Source organism: Triticum aestivum, chromosome 6B, assembly GCF_018294505.1.
Source record: "Triticum aestivum cultivar Chinese Spring chromosome 6B, IWGSC CS RefSeq v2.1, whole genome shotgun sequence".
NCBI classification, from domain to species: domain Eukaryota; kingdom Viridiplantae; phylum Streptophyta; class Magnoliopsida; order Poales; family Poaceae; genus Triticum; species Triticum aestivum.
The window spans coordinates 343,691,821-343,710,269 of NC_057810.1; positions in this window are offsets into that span (position 1 = coordinate 343,691,821).

Sequence of the window (18,449 nt, forward strand, 5' to 3'; positions counted from 1 at the left end):
TATGTTGGAGTACAACCGGCTACACATTTACAATCCGCTTCTCTTCTCTCTCCTCTCCTCTCTCCTTCAACTAAGCACAAATACTATATTTAAATACTTATAGCCCGTTTATGTCATCTAATTGTAGTACTTGCTCTAAAAGTTACTATCCACTGTCTAGTCTGAAATGTCGGGCGTGCAGCGGGTGGTGCCCTCGGTCGGCGCACCGCTGCAACGGCGGAAGCAGTGAGAGGTCGCGTCACCCTGACTTGCCATCCATGTGGAGTGGCGGGCTCAGCTGGCGCCGGGCGGGAAGTGCGCGCGGGAGGGGGGAGGGTTTTTGTTGGGCCAAGAAGGTGAGAAGCCAACTTGGGATCGGTCTGGACGGGGAAATATCATGTGCTCCCATACTCTACATATGACACTAGTCTATGTTACTACTCCCTCCTTTCCGGTTTATAGAGATGTTTAGAGTAACATAGTAATATGTTACAGTACAAGTTACTCCCCACTATGACCAGCCTTGGCCTCTCCCACATCATCATTAGCATGCAGCCGCCTTGATAGACAACGTGCACAGAAGGAGTAGAGGCGATTGGGGACGCACCACCACCACATTGTGGGCACTTCGTATGTATTCATGTGCGTGCAGCGTGCGTGTTTTTCCATCGGTGCTAGCTCTAAGGCCGAGGCTGCGGTCGTCTTTGTCTCCGACTAGTAGTTGAGCAACGACGGCAAAGAGGTGCTGCAAGAGATGCGTATGCACCGTTGTGTGCGAGCTTCACCGTAGCATGACGAACCAGACGTCACCGCGGATGGCGCACGCCTCCATGCAGCCGAGTGTGTGCGCATGCATGTGTTATTCACGTGCATTCTGCGGCCGAGCGTGTGTGCATGCACATCTTGTGTACGTGCGTTGTGTGCTCCATGTTGTGCGCGTATGTGCATGAGTTGGATCGGATGGAGTTAGTGCGTTGGCTTGTGTACATGCATGGCTTGTTGCGTGGTTATCAATAATTCAATATAAACTACTCCCTCCATTCCTAAATATAAGTCTTTCTAGCCATTTCAAATAGACTACAACATACGGATGTATGCAGACGTATTTTAGAGTGTAGATTCACTCATTTTGTTTCGTATGTAGTCCCTTATTGAAATATCTAAAAAGACTTATATTTGGGAACGGAGGGAGTATAAAACATCTTCAACTTAGCATCCTGATGTACCGTTTCTAGTGGTTAGCGAAAAGTTCATGTTCTTTTAGTTGTTTATAGGTGGGCAGGCGGCAAAAAATAGGGGAAAATGCGCAAGGTTCCTTGCAGATGCTCCACCGCGAGGTTCCTTGCTCCTCCTCGGTCGTCAGGAATCTATGCTCTTCAACTCTTTTCTTTTACATGAGCTTTGTTCATCCTTTTCCCAACACACGAGACATCTAGCATCAAGGTGCACGTGTCATGCAAGAAAATGGAGATAATCAGATAAGCAGTGCGTAAGTGAGTCGTGCAGGGGGAAAGTGGGGGGAAACCCTTTTCCGTAAGTGAGTCGTGCACTTCTATGGCACCTACGCGATATTTTTTCTCCTCGATGGCACGTGAATGGCACGTGAATAGTGCATGTACTCAACGACGGAGCACGGGATGGTAGCAATGACATGGTTAGCCCTTTTTTGGAGAGAGTACGTACTACTAGTAAATAACTTTGATGTGTCCTGTCAACTCGCAGAACGACGAGAAGCTTGATTACGCCTTCTCCCTCGCCAACGCGTGCGCGGTGGCTCGCAGCACGAGGAGAAACTTTTGCTTACAAGCGGTGGACGTGCAGCAGTTCATTTGGTGCCAGATTGCTAGAAGCACTACTGGAAGAGGCGAAGAGCCAAACGCAAGGTCACCTACTAACCTTAGGCTAGGCGTAGTGGGAGTAACATAAGTAGGGGTACCTCCTTTTTTTATTCTAGAAACAACAACACGCGAATATCAAGGCGCTGGTTACGTAGAACAAATTTCCTGCAGTCCGTGCTCAGCCCTCCTCTATCTCTCTTCTCAGCCAACCAGCGGACGCGCAGAGCCCATCGTCTGTTTGCTCACATGCGGCCCCACATGTCAGTGAAAACGCAAGAGGACCCACTGAACCTGCACATCTTTCACCTCGACGTGCTAGTGATGAAAAACAAATCCAAGAAAGATCTTCGGTGGCCGCTTTTGGAGTTACTCAAGAGTAGTACGATTCTATTTACAGTTTAACCCAAGATGCACATCTTGTGGCTTCAACTACCACTCTATTTTCTTTCATGACACGACCTGGATGCTGGATGTCCCACGTGTCGGCAAAAGGAGGAAGAACCCGACCAAATCTTCGGTTGTGCTCTCGGATTAGACTAGTTATGCTAACTTAAAAAATTTATTGTGTACTCCCTCCGTTCCAAAATACTTGACTTCCATTTGTCCAAAAATGGATGTGCCTATATACTAAAACATGTGTAGATACATATATATTTTGACAAATACTACCTTTGTCCGGGTTTATTGGTCCCCATTATATTTCGTGCCAAATTTTGACCATAGATTAAACTAACAAAATGTTTACGCATGTCACCAAACATTATATTTTTTGAAAACTATGTTCAAATACGATTCCAATGAGATAATTTTTCTTGACATGCATTAACATTTTGTTAGTTAAATCTTTAGCCAAAATTTGACACAAACTACAAAGGGGACCTATAAACCAGGACAGAGGTAGTAGAAGGCATGTATTGTGCAACGGAGGGAGTAGAATGGATGCAAGTTTTTGTATTGGGAAGAAGATTACATCCATATATTGATAGAGCGTTGGAGTTGACCTTACAAGTGGGACCGCAGTTGAGGAAAACGACTATCGGCAAACCCCCACCTCGCTCGCCGCGCGATGGCTGAGTTAGAGAAAGGATGAGGTTGAAGAGATTGCTCTAGCACGGACTCTAAGAAATATGGTCTCAGATGGAAGTCGTGCTGGTGGCGTGTGCCGTACTCCTGGACGTGAATGCTTGTTCTGGCCCATGCCACCCTACTACTCCTACTACTTACTATATAGTACTACTAGTATCGAGGATTCGAGGTGTTGGTTACATAGTACAATATGGCTACAGTAAAAACACCCGCGCGATGCGCGAAGCATGTGAAGCTAGTACAAATAGTGTACTACTATTGTTGATTGGCCTCATCCGATAACTTGTTGCAATGAACGTACAATTATGTATTCGGAAAATATGTTTTGGCTCGTCGCACCACTCACTCACAGAAGCAAATCGAAAGCCATTCATAAATTTAGTAAGTTTATCACAGGCATATCATTTTATTATATACAGCAGGTCATCAACCCACATCGACAACGAGGATACATTATAAATACTAAAGTTTTCACCACACAACAAATAACAAGCAATGAAATGAACTTCAACTCAACCATTCCTCGGCGTTGAAAACGCTTGCTTTGAACCACAAGTGATTCTCTAGGACAGGGCGTCTATTGTCGATCTCGAGACCAACGCAGGACTGATCATCCAGGCTGAAGTGGCCTACTATATCAGTACCAGGATAGGGAACCATGCTAATGTCCGAGGTATAGACACAGTTGCTTCTCATAAATGGTGCTAGTAACGTTGTGTCAACAGCAGTTGGATCGCCTTTCACCATCATCGAATAGTTTTGTCCAAGGAAGAGTGAGTTTTCTCCAAGACTATCAATTCTGTACCAGGGAGAAGGTGTTGGTACTAGCACACTAGTATCCATCCCGAATACCATGCAACGGGTGTTGGAATAGGTCCGGAGAGTGCAACCATGGGAGACTACACCTGCTTCCTTAGCAGTAACATCATTAGTTGGCTGTATACACACGAGAATAGGTGATCTATTGGAATTAGTTGCCAGGCGCCAACGAGTATATGGGCGCTGCTCGTGATCATCACCATCGTCATCTCCCCCTTGGTTATAAAAATTTTCAAGTATAGGTGGTGGAATGTTCACAGGACCTTGGAAACACAAGAAGAAGGTTAATTAGTAAAGGGAAACTTGCTAACCCGCATGCATGTGGATGAAACAATTATAATTACGGTGGAAGACAAACATACTGAAATCACAACGATTCCATGCAAAAACAGTGCCACGAGTGGTGGCAGCAAACACAAGGCCCTCGTATTGAATTGCATCACAGTACTCATGCGTGTACAGAAACTGATTTTTGAGCAATGTCCATCGAGTCAAACCAGCAACGACGGTAACAAGCTTGTCGAAGATAGAAACAACTTCATAGTTGTTGTAATTCCAAGAGCGGGTGGGAACTCGAGAAATTGCTATCTTCCGTAGAAGACAGTCACCATGATTGTATTTGAACGTGCATACAATACCAGTGTGCTCAACCTCTAGGCAGTCTGCTGAGATTTTTGGAAGTGGAACCCGGTCACGAGTGTACACATTCACAAGTTCCCACTCGCAGTTGGACCCAATGTAAACAACCCAATCTCCATTTGCGCCTGCCCAAGCCTTGCCCTCAAGCGATGGCATCTTAACATCATATGTATCATTATCAAGCGGCATCAACTTGCATAGGGCGAGGCCTCCGTCGTGACGGTGCCAGTCATCAGGGTCACGGCGAAGAAGATAGGGGAGATCAAACCGCTCCTTGACTCTTGGGTTCCTTGTAATGATGTTATTAGTTGAGTCAAGAATGGGCTTGAACGAACCTGCCATGCTAGCCGAGGTGATGACGTCGCACCGATCAATGAGTTCCTCCACCACGTCATCTTTCAGATCGGGGCAAGAATAACGGGGTCGTTTCTGTCCTGTCTCCTCCATGGAGAAGACGATCGAACAATGGCAGAAGAAAGGGTGAAGGGCTGAAGGAAAATGGAGGAGGGAGAGGAAGAGCGTGCGACAGCAGTTCCAAATCGAGAGGGAAAGGCGAAGAGTCGGTGGACGGTTGCCAGTTTGCCATGGTTCACGAAGGGGCGCCCCGGCCTACATGTTGGTTCGGAAATACTCCTACTACTCGCCGTCGTCTCACTGATATGTTGGAACGGGACCACATGTCAACGAAACATGGTGTGTAATTTCTCATGCAAAATGCGATCTGGCCGCGTTGGCCCGAGGTGCCGCATTAGTTTTTTTTTGAAAGTTTGCTGCATTAGTTATCGATCTTTATTTTTTTTAACATGCAATCTGAATGGATAGCTCCTGTGGTCATCACACGTGAGTGGATATAGTGATGGTTGATTCGCCCGAGCAACTTATTACTATGGGAATATGGGAGTACCAGCGGATTCAAGGAACAGAGAAATGATGGTTGCTTCGTCCGAGCAACTTACTGTGGCGAAGGTGCGGCTCTCTGATTTGACTGCTCACTAGTCATTACTACTGCGGTGCAACGACCGGGGTGAATCTTTCCCTGAAGTTGTGTTGTGCACTCAATATTGCTACATGGCAGGTGGAGCCGGATGAAGGATGTCCAACATATCGGCGAAACAAAGTTGAATTGTTTCTGGCATTGCTATCAATCCTTCAGGATTTGTTTATATGTACGCATAATTTTGATGAAATTGTACTGTGATGCTATGAAGGTTTCAACTCTGGTTCCCGTAGGAAAAAAGGTTTCAACTTAGGATTCATGTGTCTTGCCTCGAGATTATCTCGTTACACCATTCCATCAAATACAAATGAAACTACTGATACGTCTCCAACGTATCTATAATTCTTGATTGTTCCGTGCTATTATATTACCCCTTTTGGATGTTTATGGGCTTTATTTACACATTTATATCATTTTTGGGACTAACCTACTAAATGGAGGCCTGGCCCATATTGCTGGGTTTTTTTGCCTATTTCAGTATTTCGAAGAAAATGAATATCAAACGGAGTCCAAACGGAATGAAACCTTCGGGAGCGTGATTTTTGGAACAAACGTGATCCGGAGAGCTTGGAGTGCAAGTCAAGAAGCAGCCGAGGGCTCCACGAGATAGGAGGCCGCGCCCCCCTGTAGGGCGCGCCCCCCTGTCTCGTGGGCCCCTTGGGCGGCCACCGACGTACTTCTTCCTCCTATATATACCTAAATACCCCGAAAACATCCAGGGGCACCACGAAACACAATTTCCACTACCGTAACCTTCCCTATCCGGGAGATCTCATCTTGGAGCCTTCGCCGGCACTCTACCGGAGGGGGAATCGACAACGGAGGGCTTCTACATCAACATCCTTGCCCCTCGATGAGTTGTGAGTAGTTTACCACAGACCTACGGGTCCATAGTTATTAGCTAGATGGCTTCTTCTCTCTTTTTGGATCTCAATTCAATGTTCTCCCCCTCTCTTGTGGAGATCTATTCAATGTAAACTCTTTTTGCGGTGTGTTTGTCGAGATCCGATGAATTGTGGGTTTATGATCAAGTTTATCTATGAATAATATTTGAATCTTCTCTGAATTCTTTTATGTATGATTGAGTTATCTTTGCAAGTCTCTTTGAATTATCAGTTTGGTTTGGCCTACTAGATTGGTTTTTCTTGCCATGGGAGAAGTGCTTAGCTTTGGGTTCAATCTTGCGGTGTCCTTACCCAGTGACAGAAAGGGTTGCAAGGCACGTATTGTATTGTTGCCATCGAGGATAACAAGATGGGGTTTATATCATATTGCTTGAGTTTATCCCTCTACATCATGTCATCTTGCTTAATGTGTAACTCTATTCTTATGAACTTAATACTCTAGATGCATGCTGGATAGCGGTCGATGTGTGGAGTAATAGTAGTAGATGCAGCCAGGAGTTGGTCTACTTGTTATGGATGTGATGCCTATATACATGATCATGCCTAGATAATCTCATAACTATGCGCTTTTCTATCAATTGCTCGACAGTAATTTGTTCACCCACCCTAATACTTATGCTATTTTGAGAGAAGCCTCGAGTGAAACCTATGGCCCCCGGGTCTATCTCTTATCATATTTGCTTTCAATCTACTTTTATTTGCATCTTTACTTTTTGCATCTATATCATAAAATACCAAAAATATATTTATCTTATCATACTATCTCTATTAGATCTCACTTTCGCAAGTGGTCGTGAAGGGATTGACAACCCCTTTATTCCGTTGGTTGCGAGTTCTCAGTTTGTTTGTGTAGGTGCGTGGGACTTTTGAGGAGCCTCGGATTGATACCTTGGTTCTCAAAACTGAGGGAAATACTTACACTACACTTGCTGCATCACCCTCTCCTCTTCGAGGAAAACCAATGCAAGCTCAAGACGTAGCAAGAAGGATTTATGGCGCCGTTGCCGGGGAGGTCTTCACTCAAGTAAAGACATACCAAGTACCCATCACAAACCCATCTCCCTCGCATTTACATTATTTTCCATGTGCCTCTCATTTTCCTCTCCCCCACTTCACCCTTGTCGTTTTATTTGCCCTCTCATTCCCAATCTCCTCCTCTCTTTTTCGCTTGCCGTTTTTCTGTTTGCTTGTGTGTTGGATTACTTGTTGCCATGGCGCAAGATAATACCAAATTGTGTGATTTCTCGAATGCCAATAACAATGTTTTCCTTAGTACTCCGATTGCTCCTCTTAATGATGTTGAGTCTTGTGAAATCAATACCGCTTTGCTGAATCTTGTTATGAAAGATCAATTTGCCGGCCTTCCTAGTGAAGATGCCGCTACTCATCTAAACAATTTTGTTGATTTGTGTGATATGCAAAATAAGAAAGATACGGATAACAATATTGTCAAATTGAAGTTATTTCTGTTTTCACTTAGAGATCGTGCTAAAGTTTGGTTTTCATCTTTGCCTAAAAATAGTATTGATTCTTGGAACAAGTGCGAAGATGCTTTTATCTCTAAGTATTTTCCTCCCGCTAAGATCATCACTCTTAGGAACGATATTATGAATTTTAAACAACTTGATCCTGAGCATGTTGCCCAATCTTGGGAAAGAATGAAATTGATGCTTCGCAATTGGCCTACTCATGGTTTGAATTTATGGATGATCATACAAAATTTTTATGCCGGTTTGAACTTTGCTTCTGGAAATCTCTTAGATTCGGCCGCGGGAGGCACGCTTATGGAAATTACGTTAGGAGATGCTACAAAACTACTTGATAATATTATGGCTAATTATTCTCAATGGCACACCGAAAGATCTTCTAGTAAAAAAGTGCATGCTATAGAAGAAATCAATGTTTTGAGTGGAAAGATGGATGAACTTATGAAGATGTTTGCTACGAAAAATACTCCTCTTGATCCCAATGATATGCCTTTGTCTTCTTTGATTCAGAATAATAACGAATCTATGGATGTGAATTTTGTTGGTAGTAATAGTTTTGGAAACAATGCTTATAGAGGAAACTTTAATGCTAGACCTTCCCTAGTAATTCCTCTAATAATTATGGAAATTCCTACTCTTATGGTAATTTTAACAAGATGCCCTCTGATTTTGAGAATAGTGTGAAAGAATTTATGATTTCTCAAAAGAATTTTAATGCTTTGCTTGAAGAAAAATTGCTCAAAGTTGATGATTTGGCTAGGAACGTTGATAGACTTTTGCTTGATGTTGATTCTCTTAAACTTATATCTTCTCCTCCTAAGCATGATATTAATGAGTCCCTCAAAGTAATGAGAATTTCCATTGATGAGTGTAAGGAAAGAACCGCTAGATTGCGTGCTAAAAGAGATAGCTTTATAAAAGCGTGTTCTAGTTTCCATGAAAATAATTATGAGGATCTTAAAGTTATTGATGCGTCTCCGATTAGATCTATGTTTTGCAATATGAATTTTGATGATTATGGGACTGATGATGAATCAACTTTGCCTAGACGGCGTCCCAAGAATTCGGAATCTTTAGATCTTAATGCTAAATTTGGTAAAAGTGAGATTGGAGAATCCTCAACCTCTAATAATATTGAACCTTCTATCTCGAATTTCAAGGAATTTGATTATGATAATTGCTCTTTAAAAAGTTGTATTTCCTTGTTGTAATCCGTTGTTAATTCTCCTCATGCTTATAGTCAAAATAAAGCTTTTACCAAACATATCGTTGATGCCTTGATGCAATCTTATGATGAAAAACTTAATTTGGAAGTTTCTATACCTAGAAAACTTAATGATGAGTGGGAACCTACTATAAAGATTAGAATTAAAGATTATGAGTGTTTTGCTTTATGTGATTTGGGTTCTAGTGTTTCCACGACTCCGAAAACTTTATGTGATATTCTAGGTTTCCATGATCTTGATGATTGCTCTTTAAATTTGCACCTTGCGGATTCCACCATTAAAAAACCAATGGGAAGGATCAATGATTTTCTTATTGTTGCAAATAGAAATTTGGTGCCCGTAGATTTTATCGTTCTTGATATAGATTGCAATCTTTCTTGCCCTATTATTCTTGGTAGACATTTCCTTAGAATGATTGGTGCGATTATTGATATGAAGGAAGGGAATATTAGATTCCAATTTCCCTTAAAGAAAGGCATAGAGCACTTTCCAAGAAAGAAAGTCAAATTACCTTATTAATCTATCATGTGTGCTACTTATGAATTTAGTGCCAAAGATGGCACTCGTTAGATCTATCTTTGCTTTTTATGCCTTGCTAGGGGCATTAAACGATAGCGCTAGTTGGGAGGCAACCAATTTTCTTTATGTTTTTTGTTTTTGCTCCTGTTTAGTAATAAATCTTGCATCTACATTGTGTTTAGATGTGTTTTTATATTTTAATTAGTGTTTGTGCCAAGTAGAACCTATAGGATAACCTACGATGATAGTTGATTTGATTCTGCTGAAAAACAGAAACTTTGCACGCACGAATATAATTTTTTTAAATCACAGGAACGTGATTTTGCGTTGATTCTTTTTGCTTCTGTTCAATAAACAAATTTTCCAGGACTTCCTATTTTGGTAGGATTTTTAGAGTTCCATAAGTTTTTGTTAGTTACAGATTGCTACAGACTGTTCTGTTTTTGACAGATTATGTTTTTCGTGTGTTGTTTGCTTATTTCAATGCATCTATGGCTAGTAAATTAGTTTATAAACCATCAGGAAGTTGGAATACAGTAGGTTTAACACCAAAATAAATAAAGAATGAGTTCATTGCAGTACCTTATGTGGTGGTTTTCTTTTCTTTCACTAACGGAGCTTATAAGATTTCCTGTTGAGTTTTGTGTTGTGAAGTTTTCAAGTTTTGGGTAAAGCTTTTATGGACTATGGAATAAAGGGTGGCAAGAGCCTAAGCTTGGGGATGCCCAAGGCACCCCAAGATATTCAATAATAGCCAAAAGCCTAAGCTTGGGGATGCCCCGGGAAGGCATCCCCTCTTTCGTCTTCGTTCATTGGTAACTTTACTTGGAGCTATATTTTTATTCACCACATGATATGTGTTTTGCTTGGAGCATTGTGTATTATATTAGTCTTTGTTTTTTAGTTTACCACAATCATCCTTGTTGTACACACCTTTTGGGAGAAGCCTATTTGATTAGAATTTGCTAGAATACTCTAGTGCTTCGCTTATATGTTTTAGAGCACGGTGGTGTCTTAATTTTGAAGAAATTGCTAGTCTCTCATGCTTCACTTATATTACTTTGAGAGTCTTTTAGAGCAGCATGGTATTATCTATGGTCATAAAGTTGGTCCTAGAATTATGAGCATCCAAGTTGGGTATAATAAAAACTATCATAGGAAGTGAATTGGATGCTATGATCAATTTGATACTTGATAATTGTTTTGAGATATGGAGGTAGTGATATTAAAGTCATGCTAGTTGGGTGATTATGAATTCAAAGAATGCTTGTGTTGAAGTTAGCAAGTCCCGTAGCATTCATGTATGGTTAAAGTTGTGTAATAAATTTGAAACATGAAGTGTACCTGGCTTGTGCATCCTTATGAGTGGCGGTCAGGGACAAGCAATGGTCTTTTCCTACCAATCTATCCCCCCTAGGAGCATGCGCGTAGTACTTGGTTTTTGATGACTTCTAAATTTTTGCAATAAGTATATGAGTTCTTTTGACTAATGTTGAGTCCATGGATTATACGCACTTTTACCTTTCCGCCTTTGCTAGCTTCTTCGGTACCGTGCATTGCCCTTTCTCACCTTGAGAGTTGGTGCAAACTTCGCCGGTGCATCCAAACCCCGTGATACAAAACGCTCTATCACACATAAACCTCCTTATATCTTCCTCAAAACAGCCACCATACCTACCTATTATGGCATTTCCATATCCATTCCGAGATATATTGCCATGCAACTTTCCACCGTTCCGCTCATCATCATCATGACATACTTTACTTTTGTCATATTGCTATTGCATGATCATGTAGTTGACATCGTATTTGTGGCAAAGCCACCATGCATTATTTTTCATACAAGTCACTCTTGATTCATTGCACCATCCCGGTACACCGATGGAGGCATTCATATAGAGTCATATCTTGTTCTAGTTTTGAGTTGTAATTCTTATGTTGTAATCAATAGAAGTGCGATGATCATCATTATTAGAACATTGCCCAAAGAAAAAAAAGGTAGAAAGGCCAAAAAGAAAAAAAGAAAGGCCCAAAAAATAAAAAAATAAAAAAGGGAAATAAAGGAAATAAAAGAAAATAAAAGAAAATAAATAAAAAGGGCAATGTTACTATCTCTTTTTCCACACTTGTGCTTCAAAGTAGCACCTTGTTCTTCATGTAGTGAGTCTCATATATTGTGCTTCAAAGTAGCACCATATTTTTCATATAGTGAGTTTTATAAGTTGTCTTTTTCATACTAGTAGGAATTTTTCATTATAGAACTTGGCTTGTATATTCCTACGATGGGCTTCCTCAAATGCCCTAGGTCTTCGTGAGCAAGCAAGTTGGATGCACACCCACTAGTTTTCTTTTGTTGAGCATTCATTTATAGCTCTAGTGCATACGTTGCATGGCAATCCCTACTCCTCATGTTGACATCAATTGATGGGCATCTCCATAGACCGTTGATTATCCTTGTCATGACATCAATTCAGTTATATTATCTTTTTTGTCTTCTCCACACAACCCCCATCATCACATTCTATTCCACCCATAGTGCTATATCCATGGCTCACGCTCATGTATCACGTGAAGATTGAAAAAGTTTGAGATTATTTAAGTATGAAACAATTGCTTGGCTTGTCATCGGGGGTATAGAAGTTGGGAACATCTTTGTGTGACGAAAATGAAGCATAGCCTAACTTATGATTTTGTAGGGATGAACTTTCTTTTGCCATGTTATTTTGAGAAGACATGATTACTTTGATTAGTTTGCTTGAAGTATTACTATTTCTTTTATCAATATGAACTTTTATTTTGAATCATTTGGATCTGAACATTCATGCCACACTAAAGAAAATTACATTATAAATTATGCTAGGTAGCATTCCACATCAAAAATTCTCTTTTTATCATTTACCTACTCGAGGACGAGCAGGAAATAAGCTTGGGGATGCTTGATACGTCTCCAACGTATCTATAATTTTTGATTGTTCCATGCTATTATATTACACCTTTTGGATGTTTATGGGCTTTATTTTACACATTTATATCATTATTGGGACTAACCTACTAACCGGAGGCCCAACCCATATTGCTGTTTTTTTACCTATTTCAGTATTTCCAAGAAAAGGAATGTCAACGGAGTCCAAACGGAACTTCGGGAGCGTGATTTTTGGAACGAACGTGATCCGGAGAGCTTGGAGTGCAAGTCAAGAAGCAGCCGAGGGCTCCACAAGATAGGAGGCCGCCCCCCTGTAGGGCGCGCCCCTTGTCTCGTGGGCCTCTCGAGCGGCCACCGACGTACTTCTTCCTCCTATATATACCTACGTACCCTGAAAACATCCAGGGGCACCACGAAACACAATTTCCACCGCCGTAACCTTCTGTATCCGCGAGATCTCATCTTGGAGCCTTCGCCGGCACTCTGCCGGAGGGGGAATCGACCATGGAGGGCTTCTACATCAACATCCTTGCCCCTCCGATGAGTTGTGAGTAGTTTACCACAGACCTACGGGTCCATAGTTATTAGCTAGATGGCTTCTTCTCTCCTTTTGGATGTCAATACAATGTTCTCCCCCTCTCTTGTGGAGATCTATTCGATGTAAACTCTTTTTGCGGTGTGTTTGTCGAGATCCGATGAATTGTGGGTTTATGATCAAGTTTATCTATGAATAATATTTGAATCTTCTCTGAATTCTTTTATGTATGATTGAGTTAACTTTGCAAGTCTCTTCGAATTATCAGTTTGATTTGGCCTACTAGATTGGTTTTTCTTGCCATGGGAGAAATGCTTAGCTTTGGGTTCAATATTGCGGTGTCCTTACCCAGTGACAGAAAGGGTTGCAAGGCACGTATTGTATTGTTGCCATCGAGGATAACAAGATCGGGTTTATATCATATTGCTTGAGTTTATCCCTCTACATAATGTTATCTTTCTTAATGCGTTACTCTGTTCTTATGAACTTAATACTCTAGATGCATGCTGGATAGCGGTCGATGTGTGGAGTAATAGTAGTAGATGCAGGCAAGAGTCAGTCTACTTGTTATGGATGTGATGCCTATATACATGATCATGCCTAGATAATCTCATAACTATGCGCTTTTCTATCAATTGCTTGACAGTAATTTGTTCACCCACCCTAATACTTATGCTATATTGAGAGAAGCCTCTAGTGAAACCTATGGCCCCCGGGTCTATCTCTTATCATATTTGCTTTCAATCTACTTTTAGTTACATCTTTACTTTTTGCATCTATATCATAAAATACCAAAAATATATTTATCTTATCATACTATCTTTATTAGATCTCACTTTCGCAAGTGGTCGTGAAGGGATTTACAACCCCTTTATTGCGTTGGTTGCGAGTTCTCGGTTTGTTTGTGTAGGTGCGTGGGAGTTTTGAGGATCCTCCTACTAGATTGATACCTTGGTTCTCAAAACTGAGGGAAATACTTATGCTACACTTGCTGCATCACCCTCTCCTCTTCGAGGAAAACCAACGCAAGCTCAAGACGTAGCAACTACCATGGCTAATGCATCTCAATGGTTCATAGATCAGTGCCAATATTCACATCACAACTGAAGACAAAGTTGTGAGAAGGTGTACAAATAAAGAAAAAAATGTAATTGATCAATGTTGTTCGTAGGCATGGCTCCATTTCCTTGGCACAAAGTTCATTGCTTGGCAGCTAGTTTCACCCAGCTCTGTAGCCAAAAAAGAGGTGTATGAAGGACACCACAATCCGATCATTTTGTGCAGCTCCACTAAAATCGGGCGGACCATCCTTGTTTGCAAAGATATCCAGTCAGTGTGATTACAATAATAGTGGAACTAGATGATGAAACATAACACACATAAATAGAAGCCGATCACCTCTACGATCTCTCTTTAGGACTAACTTCTTGTTGGAGAAGATTAGGCACTGAGTTGGATGAGGTGGATAGAAAAACCAATCTCCCTTTCCGCAGTCCCACAGAAATGTAAAAATGTTGCCCGTGTGACATTTTGGCGGAACTGCACAAAACACTCTTTAGAAAAGTGATTTGTGCAGTTCACCAAAAGGTCGCAATAGCAACGAGGTGAAAATGGATAGCCCTGTTTGCAAAAGGAGGTCGAAAGGAAACAATTACTGCCCAATAACACAAGTTGAAGACACATACGCCGACAAAAAAGAAGCATGTTCCATGTAAAAAGGGAAAGATAGCACATGGTGGTTTATCAAAAATGGTTTGAGGATGAGATTGCAAGATGGAAAGTACGTAGGCCGAGATACGATTTAAGCAAACAACTAAAGAAGATCCACATGCAGCAACGTGGGAAGATGGGCAGTGGAGCAAGGCCGGAGGAAGCTGTACCTGAGGGTCGTCGGGATGTTACTAGGAGGGCACCGGCGGCCGGGATCTGCCCATACTGCAGCAGCGAGCAAGTGGCAAAGGCCCTACCATGCCGGAGCTTGGTCAGAGAGAACGGCGGGTACCGCAGATCGGGATGAGCTGCCTCAACGCCGTCGAACAGAGAGATGATGCACATCCTCCCTTTTCGCAGGCGGACGGGATGCGGCCGGATCACTGACCAACGCTGAGAGAGTGAAGCCACGGTGGCCCTGTGTGAGATGGTGTGACGAGACTCACGAGAGACAGACCCATTTTTCCATTTTCCCCACGGCAATCGTTTTATATTCTAGGCATGGTACCCGACCCTCCTTCGAGTAAACAACCGCTACACGCGTCAAATTATCACATGGGCTGCCTTTTCATACAGAAACGAACTCCACCGTGTACCCGCACGGGTGTGGCCGGGAACGAGACGTGAGTATGTGCGTCCTGCGTGCACTTCTTCTTTAGGTGCAGGTACGTACGTGGGTGGGTGTGAGAGAGATGGTTTGTGCGAAACAGAGGCAATGTGTTGATGATATCTCAATCAGAAAAATGTAACATATGCAATGTGTGTGAAACGGAGTCATGGACGTGATATATCGATAGAATTGAAAACAGGGATGAAGTGTGTGGCTGCGCGATCGATAAAGAGTTCGATCGAATTTGTGTTTGCCCATGTTAAAGATACACGGTGGCTGGCCTACTAGAATTTGAGTGGGCAGAGGTGCAGTTCTTCTCCGTGGCATGGATACCTACCTACAACGTTCGACTATCGGTGTGTGTGGGGGGGCGGGTAGAGACCGATCGACTAGTATATGTGTGGGGAAGGAGAGAGACCTAACTATGTATTGAGGAAGCTCGATCGACATCCATGGATATGTGTAGCAGAGGAATAAGGTTGGGAAAAAGACAAAGGTAGAGCGTCGGAGGGTTGGTGGTGGAGTGGCGTCTCACAAATGGTGGGAGAGGCCTGCTAGACAAACGTAGGGTATGAGTGCAATATCAATAAGAGAAGGTGGGGGATGTCTGTCTGTCTATGCACGTGCGTGTGAGAGACGGTCGGGAGGTATTCAAGGATGATGAGGGGAGAAGATATGGTTGTGGTAAGCATGCGTAACTACATAGGAAGATCAACCGTCGTGTGTCCGAGAAAAGGAGAGAAATAACTAGCGAGGTAAGTGTATCGGTGCTTGGTGAAAACGAATTATAGTCGACCTGGCTATATGTAGGGACATCAGTTCATATACACGTCTGCATGTGTTAGAAGCAAATAAGGTCCGAAGAGGCAGACAGGGGGAGAGGGTGTGGCTAGGAGGTGGTGCGAGAGGCCTACCATGTTGAGGTGGGAGGAGTGTGCGAGCATGTGATTAAAGAAAAGAGGGGCGGGAGTGTGCACCTGCGTGGAATCGTATTGGACATATGGGGGGCATGGACGGTGAGAAGAGAAGAGGGGAAGTATATATGTGTTTATTGTAGGCACACTTGGCTAGAGAGGTATATCGACCGGTGTGTTCCAGAAAGAGGGAGCCGGCGGCCTACACACACCGCTGGTGGACGACCTAAAGAGAAATAATGAACATGCACGATGGAGGGGACGCTAAGGGTGTGTGAGGGGGGCGGGCGTGTGCATGCACGATAGAAAGTTAGCTCTAGTTAGCTACAAATAGAAGAGGATCATGAAGGTGTAAAAGACGAACAAAGATCATAATTCATTATAAAAAAGTGGATACAGATACTTGAAAAAGATATCATAATGTAGAACATTGATTATAATTTGGGCTAATGTGTGGCTTTTGCAACTCAGGTCTAAATACTTGTCATAATGTAGGGGGCGGGGCACTATACTTTGTGTCATAAACACGATGTACGTATGGAACATGGTTTAGATTATGAATATATAGTTAGTATATCAAATGTACTATTATTTCGAATCAACATCAAGTGTATTCAAAAAATAGAATTCGAGTTCATGGAGTACACATAGTTCATATCTATCTCTATAGTAATCATGTGGTGTGTTATTAAGGTAATACACGAATGATGGTTGAAGTTGGCAACAATCATGATTGTAGATTCTTATTGAAATAGAGAAACGAATTCAAATTTAGTTTGAATTGCAACGGTAGTATAGACATTTGGAATGCACTAAAATGTTGGTATGAGTAGGTTACATGCATTATACAGCAAGCGAAAAAATTTAATCGGACATAACATGGATTCATACTCCCTCCTTCCATCTATATAGGGCGTAATGAGATTTTTAAGACCGCCTTTGACTATTGACAAGATTAATAGTACATGACATGCACAATGTGAAAATTATATCATTGAAAGAACCTTTCACAGACGAAGTTAACGGTGTGCTTTGTGTAGTTGCATGTCATATATCATTGCTCTAATATTTGGTCAAAGTTAGCATTGAGAAACGCATTAGGCCCTATATAGATGGCAGGAGGGAGTAGCTTTGAATAGCATTTGTATAATAAAACAGGGCAAGACTCTCTCTTTGTGTGGTGTGAATAGTTTTATTTTTTCGTTTTCTTTTTGATGAGGGAAGTGCGAATTGATTTGTTACGTACAAGTACAATATTACTACACATTAGGCTTGTCCCTAAAATTCAACCCGCGTCTTGTTATATCCCGAAAATTCCGATATCGTGCTCCCAAAACTGGCACCTTCACAACCCGCGCCTCGCTATCCCGAAATTACAACGCGCACGAAAACTCCCTCCAGCTGCCAAATCCCGACACGCGAAATCCCCCTTCTAACCTTGAGCCGAAAGGGCCGCTAGTTCAAATCGGTGGGGGGTACTTTTGTAACACACCCTACATTTTGGACAAGCGCGTCCCTAAGTCATGCTTCACCCCCTCCCATCGCCCCCTTTTCGCCATTCGAAATCCCAGGCCGCCATAACCTCTCCACTCCAGCCGCGAAACCCCACCCTCCTCCGTCCTCCATGTCACCGCTGCCCAACCGGAGCCTCTTCCCCGACGACGCCGTCCACCGCAATAGTTCGACGTCCCTCGTCCACCTCCTCGGATGAGGATCCATCGTCCATCTCGCCGTCCCGCCGGTTCAGCCGCCCCGTCCTCCACCTCCAAGGAGCTGCTCCGACGATCGCCTCGTCTATCACGGCTGCTCCATCCCCACAGCGCCGCCTTAACCTGCTCCACCAGAACCGCATCATCGTCACCGACTCCTCGGACGAAGCCGAGGCCTACTCGGTGCCACCAAAGAGGTTGTACACTCATCGCATCGCACCTTCTCCTTAACTCGACCTCCCGGCACCGACGGTGCTCCATCCCGCACCCCCATGGAGCAGCTACCTTGAAGCCAGCGCCACGGGCGACATCTCCACGGCGGCTCTCCCCCAGTGCGAGGCCCCTTCGGCGGAGGCGCCCATACCAGCCGGATCTGCTGCTGCTGCTCCGGCTCTCGCTCGCTCGCTCGCGTTGCTGCTGCTGCTGCTCCGACTCTCGCTCGATCGCTCGCTCGCCCAACTGTTGCTACTGCTCTCCCCTTCGCTCGTGTTGCTGCTCTGCTCTGATTAAGCCACACTTCAGTCGACTGAATCGACTTTTGGGTCAGTCGATA